Source organism: Portunus trituberculatus, chromosome 31 (assembly GCF_017591435.1).
Source record: "Portunus trituberculatus isolate SZX2019 chromosome 31, ASM1759143v1, whole genome shotgun sequence".
Classification (NCBI taxonomy): Eukaryota; Metazoa; Arthropoda; class Malacostraca; order Decapoda; family Portunidae; genus Portunus; species Portunus trituberculatus.
This window is the reverse complement of record NC_059285.1, coordinates 6,466,646-6,481,645: the sequence shown is the minus strand read 5'-3', so window position 1 is coordinate 6,481,645 and position 15,000 is coordinate 6,466,646. Positions and strand designations below refer to the sequence as shown.

General features: G+C 41.8%; 2 protein-coding genes across 8 annotated transcripts in view; one reads left to right on the top strand and one right to left on the bottom strand.

Annotated features, from left to right (window-relative positions):
* The window catches only part of LOC123511249, a 104,936-nt gene extending 95,950 nt beyond the window's left edge, over positions 1 to 8,986 (bottom strand). For all 3 annotated transcript variants that reach the window (XR_006676719.1, XR_006676720.1, XM_045266962.1), the window contains exon 1: positions 8,878 to 8,986. The gene's annotated coding sequence lies outside the window, so the exon portion shown is untranslated. The remainder of the gene's footprint in view (positions 1 to 8,877) is intronic.
* LOC123511250 (peripheral plasma membrane protein CASK-like) overlaps positions 1 to 15,000 on the top strand; it is a 657,311-nt gene that overhangs the window by 38,453 nt on the left and 603,858 nt on the right. The gene's annotated exons all lie outside the window — the stretch shown is intronic.

The window sequence follows — 15,000 nt, the reverse complement described above, 5'->3', positions numbered from 1 at the left end:
CTGTCACCATGGTGGAGGTGACGCATCAGCAGGTGAAGCGATTATTGCGGGGCTGGACACACAGAAAGCCACCGGCCCTGATGACATCAGCCCGCACCTGCTGAAGCGATGCTCCCAGGAACTGGCTGCCCCTCTCACCCAAGTCTTCACAACTTGTGTACGGGAAAACGTCTGGCCTTCAGTGTGGAAGGAGGCTCGAGTAGTTCCTGCACACAAAAAGCTCCAGGACGGACCCAAAAACTACAGACCCATATCCCTGTTGTCAGTGGTGGGTAAAGTGTTTGAGAGGGTCGTGGCAGAGGTGGTGTGTAGCCATCTCAAGGACAATGCCCTCCTCTCAGACCAACAGTTTGGGTTCAGACCTGGAAGGTCAACCTCCGACCTAATGATGCTTCTCACCAGGCATTGGCAGGACGCCCTCGACGACGGCAAGGACACTATAGTGGTTGCTTTGGACATAGCAGGAGCTTTTGATAAAGTATGGCACAACGGATTACTAGAAAAGCTTCGTGCTAAAGGCATCCAGGGTGGCTTGCTACGACTCCTGGGAAATTACCTGCAGGACAGAAGCCTCAAGGTGGTTGTCAACGGGCAAACATCTGAGTCCCTGCCTGTGGAGGCATCAGTGCCACAGGGTTCAATTCTTGGCCCACTCCTGTGGAATATCTACGTGGATGATCTTCTCCAGCTACTGCCAGGAGTCATGGCCTATGCTGATGACTGCACCCTCTCCTATACCTATCCACGCCAGGACAGTGGGCGGGCTGCTGAGGCCATCAATCAGCAGCTACGAGTGATAAAGGAGTGGGGTGCTCGCTGGCAAGTGACATTCGCGCCGGAGAAGACACAGGCAATGGTTGTCTCTCGGTCCCCAGCCGCCATGGCAGCAATGGCAGGAAAGTTGTCTTTGGCGCTGCTGCTCTCCCACTCCAAGATGACGTCAAGATACTTGGAGTGGAGGTGGATCGAGGGCTGAGGTTTGACAGGCATGTCAAAACCATTGCCAAGAAAGCCTCTCACAGGATCTCCGCTCTCAGAAGGATCGCCAGTTTCCTCGACAGGAAGGGAGACTGCTGCTGTACAAGGCACAGGTGCGGCCCCACCTTGAATACGCAGCTCTCTCCTGGATGTCCTGTGCCGCCACACACAGAAGGAGACTGGACAGCATCCAACGCCGCGCCATACGGCTAGTAGATGCTGCACTACCACCTCACCCAGAGCCTGAGCGTCCCTTGATTCACTGGAACACCGCAGAGACGTGGCGGCGATCGTAGTGTTCCATAAGGCACAGGTGCAAAGAGTGCCACATCTGGCAGGGCTGCGTCATCCTCTAAGAGTCACCGCACGGAGCACGAGAACGGTGCTCAATGGTGGTGACGCCGTAGAGGTGCCGCGATCCCACGGGTGTCAGCATCAACGCACCTTCGCAGGACGCGTCTCCAGGATGTGGAACTTGTTCACGGCCGCGGTGCCTCACGTCCAGGAGATGAACACTCACAGTGTCAAACTGATGGCACATAAGTGGAGACAGACACTGCCAACTCCTCTGACACTCTTTGTGACGTGACACTCAGTGTAGTGCAGTGAAACGTGAATAGTGCTCCATTTACATGCTGACCATCTTGTATATTATCTATTTTTAAGTCTTGTAAATATTGTAGAGAAATAGATTGTAGTACCCTTAGAATAGGTAGCACACGACAGTGCGCCTTTGGGTACATGTTCTTTTGTATTAAGTTATGTTTAAATAAAAAAAAAAAAAAAAGAGAGAGAGAGAGAGAGAGAGAGAGAGAAAGGCAAGGGAATTACTCTCGTGTAAAGTTTAAAGGTAGGAAGTGTAGTGGAGGGGGAAGGAGGCCGCTGAAAAGGGCGTTACGGACCCCATAAAAAGAAAAAAAAAGAAAAAGGAAGGGGAAAAATGAAGAGGGAAGGAAGGAGAGCAGGGAACTGTTAAAATATGCAGCAGTGAAGTAATGGTGCTGGCAGTAGTAGTAGTAGTAGTAGTAGTAGTAGTAGTAGTAGTAGTAGTAGTAGTAGTAGTAGTAGTAGTAGTAGTAGTAGTAATAGTGGTTTCATCATTGCATTTCACTTAATTTAAACTCCTTAAACTAGTCCATTTTCTTCTTTTTTTTTGTTTCAAAGAGAGAAAAGAAAACGATGAACAACAAAAAGAAATAAAAAAGAAGAAAATCAGAAGAAATAAAGAAAACCGACACCAGAGAGAGAGAGAGAGAGAGAGAGAGAGAGAGAGAGAGAGAGAGAGAGAGGAGGGAGAGGGAGGATATACATATGTTATTATTTTACGCTGTGTGGAAACGGAAAGAGTATAATAATGGCTCCTTAGGGAATGATTGGGGGATGAAGGGAAGGATGGGAAGGCTGTTACTTGTTGCCAGATGGAGCGTGGGACGAGGAAGGTATGAGAGGGAAGGGAGGGAGGGGGAGAGGGGGAAGGGGAGAGGAATGGGCAGTGAAAGAATGGTAAAAGCTACAAGACGTTAGGGAATGGAGAGGATGTAGAATAGTTGATGATAGAGAGAGAGAGAGAGAGAGAGAGAGAGAGAGAGAGAGAGAGAGAGAGAGAGAGAGAGAGAGAGAGAGAGGGTATAACTTTTTCCAGCTCTTCTCTCTCTCTCTCTCTCTCTCTCTCTCTCTCTCTCTCTCTCTCTCTCTCTCTCTCTCTCTCTCTCTCTCTCTCTCTCTCTCTCTCTCTCTCTCTCTCTCTCTCTCTCTCTCTCTCTCTCTCTCTCTCTCTCTCTCTCTCTCTCTCTCTCTCTCTCTCTCTCTCTCTCTCTCTCTCTCTCTCTCTCTCTCTCTCTCTCTCTCTCTCTCTCTCTCTCTCTCTCTCTCTCTCTCTCTCTCTCTCTCTCTCTCTCTCTCTCTCTCTCTCTCTCTCTCTCTCTCTCTCTCTCTCTCTCTCTCTCTCTCTCTCTCTCTCTCTCTGTGTGTGTGTGTGTGTGTGTGTGTGTGTGTGTGTGTGTGTGTGTGTGTGTACACCTACGTTTCATTATGTATCTGTTTTTACTCACTGCAATGTTACGAAACACACAAAATAAATATAAAAAATAAGAATGCGGTCGTAAAATGTGACACGAAATAAAAAAAAAACTATGAAAAGAAAAGAAAATATTTATATACAAACAAAACGAAGAAAAAAAAAAAATCACGTAGAAAATACCTGAAATAAAAAATAATAAAAATAATACAAAAAAAAAAAAATAATATAGTACAGGTCATTTCTACAAAACAGGTACTCTAATAAAACTTAATTGCTACTCTTGAAAAAAAAAAAAAATAGAAAAAATGTCCCTTAAGGAAACAATTACGTATGGTTCTCTTGGGTGCCCTAGTCTTGTCAGGGAAAAAAATAATTATGAAGGCAAAGTTAATTAAATCCCTGTAGTGTTCATTGTAGGTATCCTTAGGTTGACTCTTGCCTTGTTTCTTAATTGGATTTAGACTTGTAGGAAGAAAGCAACAGGCTGGATGACGAAGGAGGAGGAGGAGGAGGAGGAAGAGGAGGAGGAGGAGGTGTGTTAACGAGGCACTGGTTGGGGAGACTAATTCTATATGAGTGGGGAGTGAGAGGAAGAGAATATTCTATTTTCCTTTTTTCTTTTTTGTATTTTCGTAATTACTAAATATTGTAAAGATTGTGTAAGGGGCCTGTAGAGTAGTAGTAGTAGTAGTAGTAGTAGTAGTAGTAGTAGTAGTAGTAGTAACAGCTTAAACTCAGATAACGTTAAATACTTCCATGACAATAAATATGACAATAATAATAATGATAACAATAATAATAATAATAATAATAATAATAATAATAATAATAATAATAATAATAATAATAATAAGCCAAACAACACGAGCCCAGTCCTCTTAACATCACCACCACCTTTAGTTACCTGACTCCAGGTTCACTTAAGCATGGTGAATCAAAGTCCCATATCTACTAAACCCATTCGCACTTACAAACTCTCAGGAACGGTCTTCACGTGTACCTTGCGAGTGTCAGGAGAAAAAAAGAGATTCACTTGATAATTTGATAAAAGACCGAGGTATGTAAAGGAGGTCGGTTCTGTTTGATGTTATAAATCTTCCACAAATTTACGTGACATTGATCTGACAAGTAGAAAAGAAAAGAAAAATAGAAAATAAAAGGACAGGAAAAAGGAATAAGCGAAGCGTGTACTCTAGGAACTAACTAGAGGAAAAAGATGTATAAAAAATGTAAATGAAGGTAGTTATTAATATATCCTATTTGCATAGAGATGGAGGGTGGAAAAAAAACGGGCTTAATGCGTATACACTGATACCATGAAATTCCCGCTTAATGATGGTACATAAATTAAATTGCGTAATTACGTATATTAATATTTCAGTAATTAAAGGTATAATCTCTCTTTTGCTGATGAAAGAAGCGGTGTTTGGGATTATCAAGATTTGTACAGTACTGGAAATATTCTAAAATGGCAGGATTAAAAGAAAGTTGATCGTTAATAAGAGATGAGAAGAAATTAAAGATTCTTGCAAGTTTGCGTATCTCTGAATAAAAAATGGTTTATTTCTTATGCATTTGTTGGACAGTATAAATAAGACTAATTTCTCTCTCTCTCTCTCTCTCTCTCTCTCTCTCTCTCTCTCTCTCTCTCTCTCAATATTTCAAAATGACAGGATTAAAAGAAAGGTGGTTAATAAGAGATAGTAGAAATTAAAAATCGTGTAGGTTCGCGTACATCTGAATAAAAAAGGTTTATTTCTTATTCATCTCTCTCTCTCTCTCTCTCTCTCTCTCTCTCTCTCTCTCTCTCTCTCTCTCTCTCTCTCTCTCTCTCTCTCTAACATTCATCTTGTTGGCTCCCCTCACATCGCATGCTCTTTGTATAATGTAGCTAAGTATAGACTCATCTGCCTCCCCTCTTCCTCCTTCAGTTTATTCAAGTTTTCATCGTGCATCTTCTTGTTGGTTTCACTGTTATATTGTTGTAACCGTGCTGTCCCTCCCTCCCTCTCTTTCTCTCTCTCTCTCTCTCTGGTTAGTAAGCTCAGCTCAACGAATAAGATTACAGTTGAGTACCCGGTGCAAGAAGGCGGATGGCGAGCGTTTAATGTGTAGCCCGCTGTTCACTAGGCAGCAAGTAGGTACGAGTGCAAGACGAGCGGGTGTGACCTCCCTGTGTGCCGTGTGAGTCATACCCAAACATTGGTCCCTATGAGCTCTGTGGTCTTAGGGGAACTGTTGGCTGGGTGATCATCAGACGCACGCACACACACACACACACACACACGCCCGGTAGCTCAGTGGTTAGAGGACCGGGGTTCGATTCCCCGGCCGGGTGGAGATATTTGGGTGTGTTTCCTTTCACGTGTAGCCCCTGTTCACCTAGCAGTGAGTAGGTACGGAATGTAAATCAAGGAGTTGTGACCTTGTTGTCCCGGTGTGTGGTGTGTGCCTGGTCTCAGGCCTATCCAAAGGTCGGAAATAATGAGCTCTGAGCTCGGTCCGTAGGGTAACGTCTGGCTGTCTCGTCAGACTGCAGCAGATCAAACAGTGAATTACACACACACACACACACACACACACACACACACACACACACACACACACACACACACCAATACAATACCGCCTCTAACAACAACAATAATGACAGCAAAAAATAATGGTCAATAGAATATAAATGAATGAAAGTCAATCTCTCTCTCTCTCTCTCTCTCTCTCTCTCTCTCTCTCTCTCAATGCCTTTCACTTCCATTACTGCATATACTTCACTCTCTCCACAACTTGCTATCTAGCAATCCTGACTATCCCTTCTTTCTTCCTTACTTTCCTCTCCCTCTCCTTTCCCCTTCCTTCTCCCTTCTCATCCTTCTCTCAGCCTCACTGCAATCGCCTTGCTGCCAACCCTTCCTGAAGCATTAATAAAGGAGTTTGATTAATTAGTTGGTTAATTTCGAAATGGAATCCACGAATTAATCAAGCACAACTGTCATGTCTTATCAGGCCATTGGTTCCTCCTTTAGTCAGGTTACGTTAGGTTAAGTAAGGTTAAGTAAGGAAGGTTAAATGAGACTAAGTTGAGGTTCAGTTAAGTTACGCTGGGTATGAAATTAGGTTAAAAGGCAGGTAAAAGTAAGATTATGTTAAATTAGGTTGATTCATGGTAGGGTAGGTAGAATTAGGTTAGGTTACGTTACGTTGGGTAGGATAAGATAATGTAAAGCAAAGTGAAATAAAGTTAGGCTAGATTAGGCAAGTTAGGTCAGCATAGATTACGTTAAGTCAGGTGTTAAGATACGTTAGGTACGAGATAAGTTAAATGAGATTTGATTAGCAGAAATCGTCAGATTACGTTAAATAAAATTAGTGAAATTAGAATAGATTAGGTTAACCCTTCAATACTGGAACACATTTTTACCTTGAGATTTATGTACGATTAGACCATTTTATTGACATTAGGAAGGGTCTATTTAGGTCAAAAGATTAATAGCCTGAATCTTCTCTCCTTTAATCACCCACATGAATTTCTGAAGATATATAAAATCACCAAAAAGAATGAATATGGAAACACGTCATGATACTGGAGGAGTTAAGTCAAATTTGGGTTAGGTAATTAAAGTAAAATAAATAAGATTGCCAGGTTATGTTAGTGTGAGGTCAGGTGAGGTTAAGTTAAGTGATGCCAGGTGAGGTAAGGCTACGTCAAGGCACGTTAAGCAAGGTCAAGTCAGGTATGAATTAGGCAGGTGAGTTAGAGACGTGTGGGTCAAGGTGTTTCTCTTCATTATCTGCAGGTAACAGGTAACAAGGAGACTCGCTTAAAGGGGAACACCACTTCTCTCTCTCTCTCTCTCTCTCTCTCTCTCTCTCTCTCTCTCTCTCTCTCTCTCTCTCTCTCTCTCTCTCTCTCTCTCTCTCTCTCTCCATTTTGTTTTCCACTCTTCTGAATTCCCCAATCTCTATCTCCTCACTTTAGTTTGCTTTTCCTTCCTCCCTCACTTCCTCACTCTTTCCTTATTTTCTTCCTTTAGTTTATTTTTTTCCTTTCTTTAATATTTTCTTTTTGTTTCAGCTTGCCTAGTTTTTCTTTTTAAACATACACCTTCAGTTTTTTACTTCTATGTTACTGTCATCATTGTTACCATTAGTAAGTCTGTAAAAAAGGAAAATAGAAATCCATTAACATTTTTCTTGCATCTGTATACGTATACCTAGAGAGAGAGAGAGAGAGAGAGAGAGAGAGAGAGAGAGAGAGAGAGAGAGAGAGAGAGAGAGAGAGAGAGAGAGAGAGAGAGAGAGATCCAAACTACCACACTTATTCGATGTTAGATCACATTAATTGCCGCGTGGTAAATAATATTATAACTGTGGCAATGGCATGGGTGAGTGTGGGTGTAGTGGGCTGCCAGTGTGGTTGGTGTAGTGGCGGGTGTGTGGTGGGTGGTGTTCCCGCTGATGTCAGGCTGACGTCACCCTTACCTCACACTGTGTTCTGAATGATAGATGGCGTGCTGGCCTGCCCGTTAAAGCTGGGCTGTGCATCCTGTGTGTGTGTGTGTGTGTGTGTGTGTGTGTGTGTGTGTGTGTGTGTGTTCTAATTACCTATTGCATCTAGCTATTGATTTCCCTATCCATGTATTTATTTAGCGTGTGCTTCCATCTCATCACTTCCCATTTTCCCCTCCCTTCTCTGCAACTCTCTCTCTCTCTCTCTCTCTAATAATAATAATAATAATAATAATAATAATAATAATAATAATAATAATAAAAGCAACAATAATAGTAAGTAACAACAGGAGCAACAATAACTAATAATAATAATAATAATAATAATAATAATAATAATAATAATAATAATAATAATAATAATAATAATCTGAAATGAATGCAAATACTGATTTTATTGAGAAAAATGTTGATTGCCCTTATTTAATTTTCGTTCATTCCATTTATTTATTCATATCTATTTTATAATTATATATTTTTCCCATTTCTATTTGATTTAATTTTTTCTCCCATCGAGCCCAAAATATACGGATATTTATAAATTTATTTTTTTTTTTTCAGAGGCCTCATACAGGACTAACAGCATGGTCGATTTTCCATTAGTTTTGTCCATCACAGGAGAATTATTACAACTTTATTTTTTATTAACCATTTTTTCCCACTGGCAGTCCATCCTCCATTGTATAAAACGCACTCATTTTTCATCTTAATTTCTTAGAAAGTTTCGCTGGTTGGGAATATGTATGTACGCAAACACGTGTGTGTGTGTGTGTGTGTGTGTGTGTGTGTGTGTGTGTGTGTGTGTCGTTGAAAGCTGATAAAAAATGAAACACTGAATAGGTACAGTTTCCCATGCCACGTAATCAGCTGACTGTTCCCGTTTTCTTTCTTACAGTAGGCTAGAATAACAGTACACAGCATAAAGCAATAAATAACTGAACATGTGCATGTGAAACCGTACTTGAGACTTCACGTACTGCATATGATTAAGTGACCATAAAAAAAAAACATCGACAACAAGAAAAAGACAGACAATAAGTAATATAACAAGCAGTTAGTGACACCCTGGAGGCACTAACTAGCGTAGACCGTTTATGTAAACTACCAATTACACAACACACATTTAAAGCCTTTCGCTACCGTGTGGACCTGCACCATAACCTTCACTACCACCACCCTCCTTCCTGTATGTGGTATGGGACTACAGGGAAGAGAAACATATCAAAACAATAAAAATTACCGACTTACCTTTTTTCTCTCCACCGGTGCCTGACTCAATCCTCCGCCACTGTTTTCATCCAGTTTTCCACTATTCTACATCTTCTTGTACTGTTTCCCTGTTTACTCAATATCCCCAGTCATTGATAACTTACGTGTAATAGCTGGGAAGGAACAGGGATGGGAGTAGCTAGAAATATTGAAGATTGTTGAGGAGACTTCCACTTGCTTCCTCACACACACCCACACCCACACACACTCATGGTGAATGGCTGAATGGCGAATGTAGACACGGCGCAGAAAACTAGTGCCAGGATTTCTATTATCTCTTATAGGCTTCATAGAACAATAGAGGTGATTGATTACCCTTTATGAAAATATTTGATGTCTGAATATAGCATTTTCAGGTCTATTTTCTTTGTTAAATAGTAAAAACGATATGACTTTGTGAGTTCAGTCTTTTGTCTCAATCTAATAACACGACTTCTTTTAGTATAATAATGCATTTTATTGTTATTTTCGTTACATAGCATAAAGTACAGAAAAATAATTTAGTAAATGTTTATACCTATTTCTTACCGTTTGTCAACAACTAAGATCAAAATAATAGCAATGGTCAGCAAGCCAAAGTCAGAAGCAAGCATCAGGACAATTATCAATTCATCATACCGTCACATGTGTGCTGTAATCGCGTGTGTGGAAAAAGCCTGCTTATTTTCGTGCTTTTAACTTGACTTTTCGTCGGTGGAGATGGAAGTGACCGATCAGCCTGGCAACATGGAACCTCAGGGTAAGATGGTTATTTACTGTGCACTATGGGAGAAAGAGAGAGAGACAGAAACACCAAAACTCTCTCTCTCTCTCTCTCTCTCTCTCTCTCTCTCTCTCTCTCTCTCTGTGTGTGTGTGTGTGTGTGTGTGTTATCGTTACTTTTTATGCCAATAGATTATGTACTGCTACTACTACTACTACTACTACTACTACTACTACTACTACTACTACTACTACTACTACTACTACAACAACAACAACAACAACAACAACAACAACAACAACAACAACAACAACAACAACAACAACTACTACTACTACTACTACTACTACTACTACTACTACTACTACTACTACTACTACTACTACTACTACTACTACTACTACTACTACTACTGGTATACTACTACGACCACCACCACTACCACCAGTCATTCATTTATTTACTTATTTATAGTTCGGTGGCATCAATAGCAGCCGCATTCGTTCAATTAATTCCGGGCGGCCACTGAACTGAATGAAGGGTGTAATACACTACCGTGTCCTGAGGCGAGAGATGAGGCACAGGGCAGGTATTTCCTTTTCCGGCGGTAGGGAGTGTGTTAGATGCGTGTTACATACCTGAATGATTAAATTTTACCTGAGTCACCCTACATGCACACACACACACACACACACACACACACACACACACACACACACACACACACACACACACACACACACACACACACACACACACACACACACACACAATGGGCAAGCCTCATAATGTGTGGCCCCTGTTCACCTAGCAGTAAATAAGTACAGGATGTAACTCGAAGGGTTGTGGCCTCGCTTTCCCGGTGTGTGTTGTGTGTTGATGTGGTCTCGGTCCTACCCGAAGATCGGTCTATGAGCTCTGAGCTCGCTCCGTAATGGGGAAGACTGGCTGGGTGACCAGCAGGCGACCGAGGTGAATTACACACACACACACACACACACACACACACACACACACACACACACACACACACACACACTAACACGCACCTATGAAACAATAACAAAAACATAATTATCCCCGAATTTATCTTATCTTGCACTGTGTACTCTCTCTCTCTCTCTCTCTCTCTCTCTCTCTCTCTCTCTCTCTCTCTCTCTCTCTCTCTTCCTGGTGGTGAAGAAAGCATGTGCATGGGCGGAAGAGGGACAGGGAGAGGGTTGCGGAGGGGAGTGGAAAAAGGCAAGTCTGTGATACACGTTAGAGACAGTTTTAGCCAATGATAGCTGCCATGAGAAAAAAAAAAATGTTTTATTAAGTAGGGAGCCGTCTGTACAAGATATTTCCTTTAGCAAACCTGTCTGGTCTCGAGTGTCTGTGTGTAGGAGGGTGGCGTAGAAGGTGAGGAGTGCTGGTGGTGGACTGATGTTGGGTGATAAGACATGAGTCTTTAAGGGTTTCTGATGATAATTCGTTGTGTTTTACGTGTGTTTAATGCACGAGTTGAGTGAAGTAGGGTGATTTAGAGGGTGTTTAAGACATGATAAGACGAAAATACGTAAAAAAAGTGTTTGTGTTTTCAAAGAATAGTTTATGATGAGAAAAAGTGTGTAGGGTTCCTGATAAGTTAATTATGTGGAATGTATGAGTGACTCGTAGCCGTGTTAATTAATATTGTAAAACGTGTCGATTATAACATATCTATTTTTCTGATTCGGCGTGTTGCCAGGTTCTGACGTATTGAAATGATAGTCATAATTTTCAAAAGACCTTATCGATCTTGTTTAATAGAATTTATGGGCTTTATAATTGTTTTTCAACAAGTCGAAGTTCTAACACTTTATTTAATATGTTTTTTAATATTTTTATCAATCCTCATCCCGTCAATAATTTTATAATTTTAGCAATTAGGTTCGATTGATAACAAGCCAGAATTTTTATAGCATTCGTGTCCAGCTGCCTTTATGGGAATCCTCATTTTCAAAATGATTTAAGTAACGTGTATATATATATATATATATATATATATATATATATATATATATATATATATATATATATATATATATATATATATATATATATATATGAGGGCCGCATTGGACAAAGACCCCCACTTAGCTCAAGACCCGAGGTGTGTGTGTGGATAGGTGGCTGTATGTGTGTGTATGTGTGTTTCACTGTTTGATCTGCTGCAGTCTCTGACGAGACAGCCAGACGTTACCCTACGGAACAAGCTCAGAGCTCATTATTTCCGGTCTTCGGATAGGCCTGAGACCAGGCACACCACCGGGACAACAAGGTCACAACTCCTCGATTTACATCCCGTACCTACTCACTGCTAGGTAAACAGGGGCTTCACGTGAAAGGAGACACACCCAAATATCTCCACCCGGCCGGGGAATCGAATCCCGGTCATCTGGCTTGTGAAACCAGCGCTCTAACCACTGAACTACCGGGCCGTGTGTGTGTGTGTGTGTGTGTGTGTGTGTGTGTGTGTGTGTGTGTGTGTGTGTGTGTGTGTGTGTGCTCGTGGTGTGTGTGTGTGTGTGTGTGTGTGTGTGTGTGTTGTCTTGTCTTTCGTCATCAATGGGGGAGCACCTCAGCTGGACCCAGACCTATACCCGGCTACCGGCACGAATGTGTGTGTATGTGTGTGTGTATGTGTATGCTCGTGGTGTGTGTGTGTGTGTGTGTGTGTGTGTGTGTGTGTGTGTGTGTGTGTGTGTATGCTCGTGGTGTGTGTGTGTGAAAGATGTGTGCGGTCAAATAGCATTTTGTTGTCAAAATGTACACTGAGGTTTTTTTTTATAAAGATGCTTTGTGTTATGGAGCTGCCATCAACCTGGATAAGAGTCGGGATATGTGATAGGTATCCTAGGGTTTCAAAGAACATACATTGATTTTTACCAGTATTTAACAAGACTGTTAGCGTGTAAGTACAGTTTCACTTTTATTTAATGTTTCCTCACAGTTGCGTACTAATTCCATTACGTTGTCCTTGGTGGCAGTTAGTATAAACTGAGTGCCGTCAGCATACTTAATTACTGTACAGTTATTAATAAACTAAGAGACATCATTCACGCATAGGCATATTAAAAAAAAAAAGACTGACCCCCATGGCACTTCGAATGGGATTTCTTGTTTCCTTGATGCATGATTCCCAATGCTTACAGTAAAGTTTTTAAATCTCAAGGAAATGTGAAATCCTCGCTTAACAATCAATAAAAACATGAAAACTCGAAAACACCAAGAAAGTTAATTACATTTTGGTGAAGTCGAGTTGAAATAATGAAACATTCAAAAGCCGTGGTAAAGGAAAGGTATTGACACAGAGGGAAGAGAGAACGTGGAGAGGAAAGGTAGGAACGGGTGGAGTGTGGCAAGTTTGGTGAAGTTTCTGCCGCTAACGAGGTGTTGGGGGTTCGAAACTACTCCCGGTATTGACCCGCTCAAGGAAAATATGAAGGGAACTGAGGCTGTTAGTGGTTGTGCCTCACGCCGCGAGGACCGGACCAGGTAGCGGGTTATGTCTGAACCATATTTCGAAACACCATTGCGCCTCGCTTCTACTTGAACCTATGTGGGTTTAGAAGAGTGGTTGTTTTACGGTTTCAGTGACAGATCAATAAGATAATTAACAGGATAAATAGTCTTAGGAAGTATAAATGTGTGTGTGTGTGTGTGTGTGTGTGTGTGTGTGTGTGTGTGTGTGTGTGTAGGCATATTAAGTAGAGTATGCAGGAGGGCGTAATAATAATAATACCTTTACCTTACCTATGTTCTATACCTGGCGAGCGTAGTATTACCAGAGCGGCTGTTACCTGGCGGGGTGGGCGGCCCCCACCTGAAGCTCACTCGCAGAAAAATTGACCGTGAGCATCCAAATACGCGTACTTGCTTCACGGCCACCTTCACCCCAGCTCAGGTAGATACACCCAGGTGACCTCCAGCTGACCTCTTTCTCCCCCTCCGCCACACACGTTCCCAAGGTTACCGTTTCTCAGGTTCTACTCTCTTCTACTCTCTCTCTCTCTCTCTCTCTCTCTGAAATTATGTAAAGGTAAAATAACGCTATAAATTTGATAATGTTTTAAATTAATTTTGTGCCAGAAAAGCGAGAGAGAGAGAGAGAGAGAGAGAGAGAGAGAGAGAGAGAGAGAGAGAGAGAGAGAGAGAGAGAGAGAGTGTGTTTGCTTCTGTGTGATGTCATGAGAAATGGAGGGCCTAAGTCAGAGATACAGTGGAAGGGAGGGAAGTGGATGGTGTTTGCTTGAAGGTAGAGGGGAAAGTTAAGGAGAAAACAAAGTGAGGGAAGGAGAGAGAGAGAGAGAGAGAGAGAGAGAGAGAGAGAGAGAGAGAGAGAGAGAGAGAGGAATATTGAGACATGATACGTAATACATTTAACAAAGAAAAATACCTATCACTAATACAAAGCAGCTTCTGAACAATCCACCACCACCACCACCACCACCATCATCGCTTCCACCACCACCACCACCACCACCACTGCCTCATTCGTATGTAGTCTTGGTATTCATCGATTCTCATCACAAGTATCATAACGACAGGCTGTAAATATTGAGTTCGAAAAATAGACATTATGTATTTCCTCACGACCCGGGAATGTATTAAACGTTAGAGAGAGAGAGAGAGAGAGAGAGAGAGAGAGAGAGAGAGAGAGAGAGAGAGAGAGAGAATAACACTAGAGGTGACAGGATCCCTAGATACACTGCAAATTCTCCCCTTCCTCCATCTCTCCATCTATCTTTACCTCTCCCTTACCTCTCTCTTACCTAATCTGCCTCTCCCCAACCCTGCCATCCTTTCTCCCTCCCTGCTTATCTCCCCCTCTCTGCCTCCATCTGTCCCTCCTTCTCTCCTTATCTCCTTCCCTCCTTTTCTTCCGACTCCCTTTCCTACTTCTCTCCTTACCTCTCTTCTGCTCTTCCTCTTTTATTCTTTTCTCTCTTCTTCCTTCTGTTTAGTGTAAAAAATGTAAGTAGCGTTTCTCTCCCTTTGGTCAGTCTTTCCTCACTCCTTCCTCTCTCTCCATCTCTCCCTCTCTTCCACTGTCATTATTTTTTATTAATTTTCTTATTTCTTTTCTCTATTTACTTTAGTTTTATCTCTATTTTTCCTTTTTATTGCTTTCCTTTTTGTCTGTTATCCTCCAATTTCACTTTTCCCCACTCACGTTTCTCTCTCACACAATTTTACCTTTTACTACCTGTCCATTTCTCTCTCTCTCTCTCTCTCTCTCTCTCTCTCTCTCTCTCTCTCTCTCTCTCTCTCTCTCTCTCTCTCGACGCCTCTTCCCCTTTTCCTTTTCCTGTTTTCTGTGTTGCCTTGTCATGTATTTCTGTCACTCTTGCAATGTTTCCTCTTTCATCCTTCCTTCCTTCATTCCTTCCTTCTTTCCTTCTCTTCCTTCCTTCCTTCTGTTGTTTCTTCTCTGCTACGTTCTATTTCTTTTCCGTTTATTTATTGTATATATTGTTTATTTTTTCTTTTTCTTTTCTGT